The sequence below is a fragment of the Callithrix jacchus genome, chromosome 11 (assembly GCF_049354715.1).
Source record: "Callithrix jacchus isolate 240 chromosome 11, calJac240_pri, whole genome shotgun sequence".
NCBI lineage: Eukaryota > Metazoa > Chordata > Mammalia > Primates > Cebidae > Callithrix > Callithrix jacchus.
In genome coordinates this window covers 108,540,268-108,552,339 of record NC_133512.1, presented here as the reverse complement: position 1 = coordinate 108,552,339, position 12,072 = coordinate 108,540,268, and the positions used below count along the sequence as shown (strand labels likewise).

General features: G+C 46.0%; 1 protein-coding gene across 4 annotated transcripts in view; it reads right to left on the bottom strand.

Annotated features, from left to right (window-relative positions):
- Positions 1–12,072, bottom strand: part of ATP6V0A4 (ATPase H+ transporting V0 subunit a4) — a 95,710-nt gene that overhangs the window by 71,933 nt on the left and 11,705 nt on the right. For all 4 annotated transcript variants that reach the window (XM_035254642.3, XM_035254641.3, XM_035254644.3 and 1 more), the window contains exon 2: positions 11,396–11,477. The gene's annotated coding sequence lies outside the window, so the exon portion shown is untranslated. The remainder of the gene's footprint in view (positions 1–11,395; positions 11,478–12,072) is intronic.

Genomic DNA, 12,072 nt, shown 5'->3' with positions numbered 1-12,072 from the left:
AAGTGCTGGGATTAGAGGTGTGAACCTTGCCTGGCCAAGATCTGCATTTTTAATAAGCTCCTCAGCTGATACTTGTACATGATCATATTAGAACCATTGTTTAGAGAACACAGAGTGAGAAATCAAACTTTAGCTTGGGAAGCAGCTGGGTGTAGGCGGTTTGGGAAAATCAGCTAAGGAGATGCAGCAATTGTGAACCTGGGCACTGGAGCCCCAGGCCTCTGAGGGAGCAGGTGTTCTGAACTGAAGCCCCAGAGGAAGGGAGCTGCTTGGGTTTGAGAGGCAGAGCTGCCCCACCCATCCAGCCAGGGCAGATCTGCCCGAGAATCCAGACTCTCCTGGATGGCGTTCCAAAGGCTGAACTCAAGATTTGCAAAGGAAAGCAGGAAGATAAGAACCGAAAACTGCAAAAAGGCATTATCAGTGTTCACTCTACCTCTCCCTTCATTTGAGCTCTGGAGGCACTAGGAGCCCTGGCCTCAATTCAGGCCTCCCTCCCCTCTCCACTTCCCCCGCCCACCCTTATCCTGCTCTTCCCCAAGGTGGTCATTTGCGGTGTCTCCCAGCCAGTGGGTGGGGCAGTAGTTTTTAAACGTCTGGATGCCCAGAAACCACCCAGGGACATAAGGGAAAAAGAGTACATCCTAATGGTTAAGAGCAGAGGCTCCCGGCGGGACAGCCAGAGTCAGGATCCCAGCTCTGCCATTTACCATGCACGACCTCGGGAAAGCTATTTAACCCCAGGGCCTCAGTGACTTTATCTGAAAAATAGAAGAGGCTTACTTAGAAAGTAGACATATAGTGGGATGTGGTGGCTGACGCCTGTAATACCAGCAATTTAGGAACCCAAGGCATGAGGATGACTTTGAGGCAGGAGTTCGAGACCAGCGTGGTGAACATGGTAAAACCCCCATCCCCTTCTCTATTAATAATATAAAATTAGCCAGGCGTGGTGGTACACACCCTGTAGTCCCAGCTACTCAGGAAGCTGAGGCATGAGAATCGCTTGAACCCAGGAGGTGGAAGTTGCTGTGAGCCGAGATCACACCACAGTACTCCAGCCTGGGAGTCTCACACAGTGAGACTCCATCTCAAAAAAAACAAAAAAGAAGTATGTGCTTGGGATATCAGACTAGGAGGCTGAGGCCACAGCACATGAAGTCTGCAAGACATGTGAAGTCTGCTGGGCCAATTAGAAATTTGGCTTTTATTATAATAGCATTGGGAATCCCTTGGAAAATTTTAAGCAAGGGAATGGCATCACCTGGTTCACATTTTTAAATACATTACTTTGCGCCAGGTGTGGAGTGGTTTACACCTGTAATCCCAGCACATTGGGAGGCCGAGTTGGGCAGATCATGAGACCATCCTGGCCAACATGGTGAAACCCCAACACTACTAAAAATATAAAAATTAGCCAGGCATGGTGGCGCGCACCTGTAGTCCCAGCTACTCGGGGAGCTGAGATAGGAGAATCACTTAAAGCCAGGAAGCAGAGGTTACAGTGAGCTGAGATTACACCATTTCACTGTAGTCTGGGGACAGAGCGAGACTCTATGTCTCAAAAAAAAAAAAAATTACTTTGGCTTCTGCATCTGGAAAAATGGAGTAGAAATACTTTTTTTTCCAAGTCAGTAAAAATAAAAACCCTGTAAAGTATATGCACAGCAAACATAAGCAGACTATGAAAGATGGACAGAAGATAAAATGTTGTTCAAGATGCAAGGAACAACACGAGGTTGAGTTCTCTGGGTTTTCTTGTTGCTTCCTACAGATTGAGCCGAGGCGGGCAGATTACCTGAGGTCAGGAGTTCAAGACAAGCCTGGCCAACATGGTGAAACACCGTCTCTATTAAAAATAGAAAAAGATTTAGCAGAGCATGGTGGTGAGTGCCTGTAATCCCAGCTATGCAGGAGGCTGAGGCAGATGAATCACTTGAACCGGGAGGAGAAGTTTGCAGTGAACCGAGATCACGCCACTGCACTCCAGCCTAGGCGACAAAGCAAGACTCTGTCTCAAAAAAAAAAAAAGGACATACATGACTTCTGTGTTTAGACTTGGGTCCCATCCCCACGACATCTCACATCTCATTACATATATATGCAAATATTCCAAATCTGAAAAAATCTAAAACACTTCTGGTCTGAGCATTTCAGATAAGGGATAGATAATCAACCTGTATATTCCAGACTCAGTGAGGCGGAAGCCAGTAACGTGTGCAGAGAAAAGTTCCAAAGAAAGCCCGCTCACTCTAGCAAAAAGACCAGGAAAGGCGCAGCCTACCAAGAAAGAAAACTTTCAGAGAATCACCACTTGAATCCAGCTAAACGCCACCCCATTGCCAGCAAAGCCCAAGTGGGGAGCCTGGCCTTTCAGGCTGAGTGGGGAGCTGAATCTCAGCCCCACTCTGTGGTAACAAGGCTCCCTTGTTCACCCCTGTTGGGGGTGTCAGAAGAAACCTAATCAGAACTGTTACCCCACCCATTGATATAAGCTCCCCTCCCCATCACTGGTGGTGAACATTACATGCGGAGCAGTAACGAGGCATCACTGCTCCTCTAGCCCAGGTGGTATCAGCAGAGATCTGGTGAATAGAATAAAGTGGGAGAAACACTCTACCAACTTCAAGGCTTACTGTAAGCACCAGTAATCAATACTGTAGTATTGGGCCAGGTGCAATGTGTGGCACCTGTAATCCCAGCATTTTGGGAGGCCAAAACAGGTGGATTACTTAAGCCCAAGAGTTTGAGTTCTACGAATAATAATAATAAAGATATTAGCCAGGTTTGTGGTGTGTGCCTGTGATTCCAGCTACTTGGGAGGCCAACCTGGGAGGAGTACCTGAGCCTGGGGAGGTCGAGGCTGAAGTGGCCCACGATCATGCCACTGCACTCAGCCAGGGTGACAAAGTGAGACTGTCTAAAAAAAAAACTAAGGCGAGCTCAGGGAGGACAGAAACCTCCTGTGGAGCAGAAGGGCAAAAGCTTGCCTGATCTTGATTTTCAGTACGAATACAAACCGTGAAAGCGGGGCCTCACGATCCTTCTGACCTTTTGGGTTTTAAGCAAGAGGTGTCATAAATTTTATCTTTTTTCTTTTAAATTAAAAATAATAATATTTAAAAAAACAGATTGTGGTATTGGTGGAAGGACAGACACATAGATGGAATATTTTCGTTACTCAGTCTACCAGTTCAAATGCTAATCTATTCGAGAAATAGCCTCACTGGCACACCCAGAAACAATGTTTTACCGGCTATGTGGGCATCACTTAGCTCACTCAAGCTGACCATAAAAATAACCATCCCAAGTCCAGCCCTTGTCAACTTGGCACCTATACGCAACTCTTTTTTTTTTTTTTTTTTTGAGATGGAGTCTCAGTCTGTCACCCAGGCTGGGGTGCAGTGGCGAGATCTCAGCTCACTGCAACCTCCGCCTCCAGGGTTCAAGTGATTCTCCTGCCTTGGCCTCTGAGTAGCTGGGATTACAGAAATGCATTATCACACCTGGCTAATTTTTTTGTATTTTTAGTAGAGACGGGGTTTCACTGTGTTAGGATGGTCTTGATCTCCTAACCTCGTGATCTACCCAATCCCAAAGTGCTGGGATTACAGGCGCACCTGGCCCTACACAAGTCTTAAAAACATTTAATTTCCAAATAAAGGCAATGATAGGGTTATAATTCCACCCATAATATGACTGAAACTGCACTAATCTCTTCCCCAGAAGAGGCGGTAAACTCCTTGAGTGGTGTTTATTCTTCTCCTGTACCCCATAATTTCATTGCTATGATGTAAAATTAACAATACTTAAATACTGATATGAAATCAATACACCTTATGTTTCACGATAAGGGGGAAAGAGAGAAAAGAAAACAAATATTTGCTTAATATGTGTATACATATGCACAAATGTGTTCATAAAAAATAAGGGAAAAGGCCAGGCGCGGTGGCTCACAGCTGCAATCCCAGCACTTTGGGAGGCCGAGGTGGATCACCTGAGGTCAAGAGTTCCAGACTAGTTCTGGCCAACATGGTGAAGCCCTGTCTCTAAAATAAAAAAATATATAATAAAAAGGGAAAAGATTCTGATTGACGATGATAGTCTTTGTTTCTGGAACTGGCGATGTGGTTGTATACAGTTTTTATGGCTACCTGTACTACAGAATATCCATTCAATATTCCCTTTACCTTCAACAAGCACCTCAGCTGGTCATGGTTCTTTTTTTTTTTTTTAGCCTGTTGCCCAGGCTAAAGTGCAGTGGCGTGATCTCAGCTCACTGCAACCTCCCCCTGAGTAGCTGGGATTACAAGCACCTGCCACCATGCCTGGCTAATTTTTTTGGTGTTTTTAGTAGAGACGGGGTTTCACCATGTTGGTCAGGCTGGTCTCAAACTCCTGACCTCGTGATCCACCTGCCTTGACCTCCCAAAGTACTGGGATTACAGGTGTGAGCCACTGTGGCCGGGCCTGGTCACGGTTCTTTACCGGGTGGAGTGACCCGAACTTTCATTCCTGAAGAGTGTGGGCCATTTGTAGCCCTGCCTGGCCGGTGTTGTTGCAGTTTCCCATTGACCTTAATTAAAGAGCAGGGTCACACTAAGAGATGCAGTAAGGCAGCAGTCCCCAACCTTTTCAGTGCCAGGGACCTATTCTGTGGAAGACAATTTTTCCACAGATAGCTGGTGGGGGATTGTTTTGGGATGAAACTGTTCCATCTCAGATCACCGGGCATCAGATTCGTAAGCAACACGCAACCTAGATTCCTCTCATACACAGTTAACAATGGGGTTCACGCTCCTATGAGGATCTAATGCCACTGCTGATCTAACAGGAGGTGGAGGCTCACGTGGTAATGCTCACTCACCTCTGCTACGTGGCCCAGTTCCTAACAGGCCATGGATTGGTACCAGTCCATGGACCCCCAGTACCATAGCTGACCAATCGCCCCAGGGAATAGTGCCATCTTGAGGGCTCAGTGTTGGTCTCTGCTGCTGGCAGATTGGGCACCCAGCAGGGGCCGTAGCCAGGTTGGCCTTGGCGAGTGGAAGTCCATGTTGCTGAGCCCATGAGCACCTCCATCCCTACCACCATGGCCACTTTGTTCATGAGCGCATTGGGCAATGTCAGGGATGGCTGGGGAAAGAGAGTTTCAGACCAGCCTGGGCAACATAGTGAGACCTCATCTCTATGAAAGTCTGGGCGTGGTGGTGCATGCCTGTGGTTCCAGGTACTTGGAAGCTGAGGTAAGAGGATCACTTGATCCCAGGAGGTCAAGACTGCGATGAGCTGAGATCACGTCACTGCACTCCAGTGTGGCGTGACTGGACTTTGTCTCAAAAAAGCCAGGCTTTGTCTCAAAAAGAAAAAATAAAAATAACAATAAAAAAATTTCACTGAGAAGGCCCATAAATTTTTGTCTAATTTATTCCTCTGAATCCAAATGTCTTATTGATAAGTCTATGACAGTCGTTATTCTTGCTCACTAGGTCCAATCAGTATATTGTCATCAGCGTAATAGAACACTGATATTTTATGAACCAGATGAGAGAGAGATGATAGAGATCCTTGCAGACTAACTGACGGCACAAGGCTGGAGAGTCAATGTTCCCTGAGGTAGCACAGTGAAGGTATATTGCTGGTCTTGCCAGCTTCTGCTGGTCCTATCGACAGGTATGGAGAAAAAGGGATATGTGATACAAAATCTAAACTAGTTCCAAGAAGCCTTTTTTGTTGTTGATTCTTTCAAATTTTCTTTATTTCTTTTTGTTTGTTGGTTTTTTGAGACAAGTCTCTCTTTTGTCCCCAGGCTGGAGTGCAGTGGTGCGATCTTGGCTCACTGCAGCCTCCGCCTCCTGGGTTCAAGCGATTTTCTGCCTCAGCCTCCTGAGTAGCTGGAATTATAAGCACCGGCCACTACGCCCAGCAATTTTTTTTTGTATCTTTAGTAGAGACGAGGTTTCACCATCTTGGCTAGGCTGGTCTTGAACTCTTGACCTTGTAATCCACTCACCTCAGCCTCCCAAAGTGCTGTGATTACAGGCATCAGCCACTGCGCCCAGTCTCCTTCAGATTTTCTATATAGGCAATGAAGTCATCTGTGAATAAAATTTTATATCTTCCTTCCTAATCAGCATGGTTTTCATTCCTTTTTCTTATGGCATTAGTTAGGACTCCAGTATTATGTGAAATGGAGTGGCGAGGGAGAATGTCCTTGCCTTGTTCTTAATCTTCTCAGCAATTGTTTTTAAGAAATTTTCCCTCTCTCTCTCTCTCTCTTTTTTTTTTTTTTTTTTTTTTTTGTAGAATTGGGATCTCACAATGTTGCCAAGGCTTGTCTCAAACTCCTGGCCTCAAGCAATTCTCCCACCTTGGCCTTCCAAAGTACTGGGATTACAGGCATGAGCCACTGAGACTGGACTCCAATAATTTTTTTTTTTTTTTTTTTTTGAGACGAAGTTTTGCTCTTGTTACCCAGGCTGGAGTGCAATGGCTAGATCTCGGCTCACCGCAACCTCCGCCTCCTGGGTTCAGGCAATTCTCCTGCCTCAGCCTCCTAAGTAGCTGGGATTCCAGGCACAGGCCACCATGCCCAGCTAATTTTTTGTATTTTTAGTAGAGACAGGGTTTCACCATGTTGACCAGGATGGTCTCGATCTCTTGACCTCGTAATCCACCTGCCTCAGCCTCCCAAAGTGCTGGGATTACAGGCTTGAGCCACCGTGCCCCGCTCCAATAATTTTTAACAGTGTCAGGCCAGGTGCAGTGGCTCACGCCTGTAATCCCAGTACTTTGGGAGGCTGAGGCAGGTGGATCACGAGGTCAGAGGTTCGAGACCAGCCTGGCCAACATTGTGAAACCCTATCTCCAAAAAAAAAAAAAAAAAAAAAAAAACAGTGTAAAGAGGACCTGAGACCAAAACACTGAACAACCACTAGCCTGAGGAGCAGAATGGGTGTATGAGTTTTCTAGGACTGTGGTAGCAGAGTGCCATAAACCAGGTGGCTTACCTGACAGAAATGTATTGCTCAGCCCTGAAAGTTGGAAGTCTGAAATCAAGATGGCAGGCAGGGTTGGTTCCCTCTGAGGGGTGTGAGGAAGAACCTTCCATGTCTCTTGCCTGGCTGTTGCTGGTTGCTGGCAATCTTTGGCATTCCTTGGCTTGCAGAAGCATCACTCCAAACTACGCCTTCACCTTCACATGAGTGTATCTGTGTCCAAATCCCTTTTTATAAGGACACCAGTCATATTGGATCAGAGGCCCACCCAACTCTGGTATAGTCTCATTTTAACTAATTACCTCCACCAAGACCCTGTTTCCAAAGATGGCCACATTCTCAGTTCCTCAGGGTTCGAACTTCGACATATGAATGGAACAGGGTGGCACACTTCAGCCCATAGCTAGGGAGAGGCAATGGAGGTCCAAGCCTGAATACAGAGAAATTCCAGGATTTCAAGGCTGCTCAGAGGAGATGTGGGCAATAGCAAAGTCCCTTTTTAAAGTTTATTTTCTTGCTAAAGAATAAATTATAAGTATGCTAATAACTCTTTGTCAAACCCTATCCTGCGTAGTTGTTAGACATGCCATGTTTACAGGCGCATAGTAGATTCTATGTTATTGTACTTTAACCAAGATATGTGTGCTGGACGTGCTCACAGGCATGTCCCAGCTCTCCACTGCTTTTACCTGTTTAGAAAAGTTTTAAGTTATTAGCCAATCGGGTTTTAGTTTAGATTGTGAGGTCTGGCTCCAGTCAATGAAGACCAGACACAGCAGTAGGGACCACTCCAAATGCGTAAGGGATAAATTTGTGTATTTCTTTGTTTGTTGTACTCTTGTGGCATGATGGCTAGCAAGGGTACCCTTCCTGCAGTTCAGGAAGTAAAAATTCGTTTGCTGAAAGATCCTTTGTCCCAGTGCTAATTTTTCTTTGCGGCACCAACCATCTATTTCCAACAGGAGACAAACAAGAAACAGAGGGAGGAGGATGATCAGAAGAATGAGAACTCAAAAGAAGAAAATGTCTCAAGAATCAAGGAGTGTTCATGAAGGGGAGAGCTGAGAAGGATCTGGAGGTTACTGGGGACCCCATGGATCCACTTCAATGGAGTGAAATGGGCAGGATTCAAAGTAGGAACTGGGGAGTCAAAGTCAGTGGCGGGTGAAGAAAAGATGGGCACAGAAATTGGCCAGGCATGGTGGCTCACACCTGTAATCCCAGCATCTTGGGAGGCCAGAGCGAGAGGACCACTTGAGGTCAGAAGTTCAAAACCAGTCTGGCCAACATAGTGAAACCCCACCTCTACTAAAAATACAAAAATTGGCCAGGTGTGGTGGTGCACTCCTGTAATCCCAGCTACTCAGAAGGCTGAGGCAGTAGAATTGCTTGAACCCAAGAGGCAGAGGCTTCAGTGAGCCAAGATCACGCCACTGTACTCCAGCCTGGGCAACAGAGTTAGACTGTCAAAAATAAATAAATAAAAAGATGGGCACAGAAATCAACCTGACCCAAAGTTGATTGGGTCAACTTTCTTTCAAACAACTTTCTTTCAAAAACACCAACTGTGAAGAGACAGGAGGGAGCAGGGCAGCAGCTGAAGACAAAATGAAGCATCAGGAGAGGGTTTTATTTATCTTTTTCAAAAGAAGAGACAGTTGATAACTTCCCCTCCCCAAATTCTGTGAGTTCTAGTTGGGAAATACATCTAGAAAATGGGAACCACGGCTGGGTATGATGGCTCACCCTATAACCCCAGCACTATGGGAGACTGAGGTGGGAGTACTGCTTGAGGCCAGGAGATCGAGACCAGTCTGGGCAACACAGCAAAACCCTGTCTCAATTAAAAAATTTTTTGAAATTTAAAATTTAAACAATGGGGCCAGGTACATGGCTCATGTCTGTAATTCCATCACTCTAGGAGGCTAAAGCAGGAGGATTGCTTGAGCCCAGGAGTTTGAGACCAGCCTGGGCAGCAGAGTAAGAGCCCCTCTCTACAAAAAAATTTAAAAATTAGCTGGACATAATGGTGCACACCTGAAGCCCCAGCTCTCAGGAGGCTGAGGCGGGAGAATCACTTGAGCTCGGGAGTGCAAGGCTGCAGTGAGCCATGATTGTACCACTGCACTTCAGCCAAGGTGACAGAGTGAGACCTTGTCTCAAAAAAGTAACTTTTTTCCTGGGCACGCCTACTTTTTCTGACTCATGATGTACACTTGAGACAATCTCTTTGAACCATGACATCTTTGACATTTTATTAAGTTTCCTGTCTGAGCTCAATTTTTCTCTGTGCAACATTGCATCGCATTGCTGATTCATGGAAAATTGAAACAGGCCAAGCATTAGCAAACATAGTCCGATTTGTCCAAAACCAGAGGCAACTTTCTTTTTATTTTTCTGAGATAGAGTCTCGTTCTTGTCACCCAGGCTGGAGTGTAATGGCACAATCTCAGCTCACTGCCACCTCCTGGGTTCAAGCAATTCTCCTGCCTCAGCCTCCCGAGTAGCTGCAATCACAGGCCTACACCACCATGCCTGGGTAATTTTGTACTTTTAGTAGAGACGGGGTTTCACTATGTTGCCCAGGCTGGTCTTGAACCCCCGACCTCAGGTGATCCGCCTGCCTCAGCCTCCCAAAAGGCTGGGATTACAAGAGTGAACCACCGCGCTCGGCCCAGAGTAAACTTTCTAAGCTCCTTATGTAAACCTCAAGAGTAAAGGAAGAAGGAAAGGAGGAAAGAAGAAACAAACATAGCTCTGGCCCCCCCGAAAGGGTGTCCATTGACAGGTGGGATACAGATGATTTCGTTCAATACACTCTTGCAGAAAAGTAAGGCACAGTGAGGATAAGTGACTTGCCCAAAGCCACATAATACAGTCATATTTCTCTAATTGTGTCATTGAAAGTCGTCCTCCTACGAATCCTTAAAGAGAATATTTGTATATACTCTCAAAGTCAACTCAATCAATACTTTGAAGGAAAATAATATTTCAATTCAGCATTAGGTTTTGAGAGAAACAACTTTCTTAGGGCAGAAGTGATCCTCTATATTATCCAAATGAACACTGCTTTGGACATTTGGTGTTTCATGCCACTGTTACCATTCTTTAGACAAGGCTGGGGCACACTGCCAGTTCCAAATGCTTTACACTTGGCCTCAAAGGTCCCTGGCAAGGCACTTTCATGCCCTGAGGACTTTCTACAAAATGGCTTTTGAGGGTGAAGAGATGAGCGTTCCACTTACATTCCTTTAAAGTGGGCATTCCTTTAGACACAGGGCTTCCTGTGTTCGCATCCTTGTAACCAGGATTAGGAAGCCATTGTGCATGATTACGTGTTCAGCTGTACAAGATCAATTTACAAGAGGATGACAAAGGATAAATGGAGAGCCAGCTAAAATATTTGCAAGAAATTTAATCCAAAAATAATAATCTAGCTGGAAAAGTGACAATATGACTTTTCTAAAAACAGCATCTAATTTTTCGGAACTGAATTCTCACCAGATCGCCTTCATTCAAATAATTGATTTTATCACCCACTCAAGTTGAATACTTTTTTTTTGAGACAGAGTCTCGCTCTGTCACCCAGGCTGTAGTGCAGTGGCGTGATCTCAGCTGACTGCAACCTCTACCTCCTGGGTTCAATCAAGTGATTCTCCTGCCTCAGCCTCTGGAGTAACTGGGACTACAGGTGTGCGCCACCACATCCAGCTAATTTTTTATATTTTTGGTAGAGACAGGGTTTCACCATGTTGGCCAGGCTGGTCTTGAACTCCTGACCTCAAGCAATTTACCTGCCTCAGCCTCCCAGGCTGCTGGGATTACAGGTATGAGCCACCGAGCCTAGCCAAACTGAATACTCCTTCATCTTTGGCCAGGCACTGACTCCACCACCCACCATCCATTAAAATATGCACTCAGACAAAGTGCTTGAGACAGAAAAGAATGATTTGAGGTTGCTTAGAAAAGCGGGCATGACATTCAACTTCCTCTATTGTATGCGCGCACGCACACACACACACATGTGCAATTGAATGCAATTCATTGATAGTAAGGTCCAAGAGGTCATGAATCAGCACACTGAGATCAAATCTATGATGCTGGAACCAGGATCATCCGACCCATGCACATTTCCTCCTGGCCATGACCTTTTCCAAAAAGGTGTCTCAGTGCTCACTGGTGCCATCCAATGTCAGTGGGGCCCTCCCTGCTGTTCTACCCTTTCTGTCCTCTAGATCGCATCCTAGGACACAGAGCCCTCCCAGTGGCTCTCAGACAGCTCCGTTTTCTTCCACCCTCTACTCCCGACTCCCCTCAGCACACGACCACCTCATTCCTTAGAAGATCCTCCTCCACCACGGAGCCCTCCAGCTTTCCTCTTCTCCACCTCAGCTTACCTTGGCTGTGTCTCTTTCTCTTCTTCTCTTCAGAACAAAGCTTATTCACATTCCTTTCACTCCTGTCTTCACCTGCCAGTCACTGAGGAAATGGAAATGAGATTTAGTAAAATGAAGTCTTATCATAGAAAGAATAGAACAGGCTGGGCTCGATGGCTCATGCCTGTAATCCCAACACTGTGGGAGGCCAAGGTGGGAGGATTGCTTAAGACCAGGGGTCTGAAACCACCATCGGCAACACAGCAAGACTCTGTCTCTACAAGAAACAAACTTAGCTGGGCTCATGGCGTGCACCATAGTTCCAGCTACTCAGGAGGCTGAGGTGGGAGGAACATTTGAGCTGGGGAGGTCGAGGCTGCAGTGAATGAAGATTACACCAGTGCTCTCCAGCTTGGGTGACAGAGTGAGACCTTTTCTCAGAAAAAAAAAAAAAAAAAAAAGAGAGAGAGAGAGAGATAACAGAACGCCCTGAAGTTTATCATGGGTGGATTTCTTACCTATAGCCTAAGGTTTAGAGAGTGAGAAAGAAGAGAGAGAGAGAGAGATGGAGTCTCACTATGTTGCCCAGGCTGGTCTCAAACTCCTGGGTTCAAGCACTCTTCCCACCTAGGCCTCCTGAAGTGTGGGGATTACAGGCATGAGCCACCATATCCAGCCCTAGCCTAAATTTTTCACTT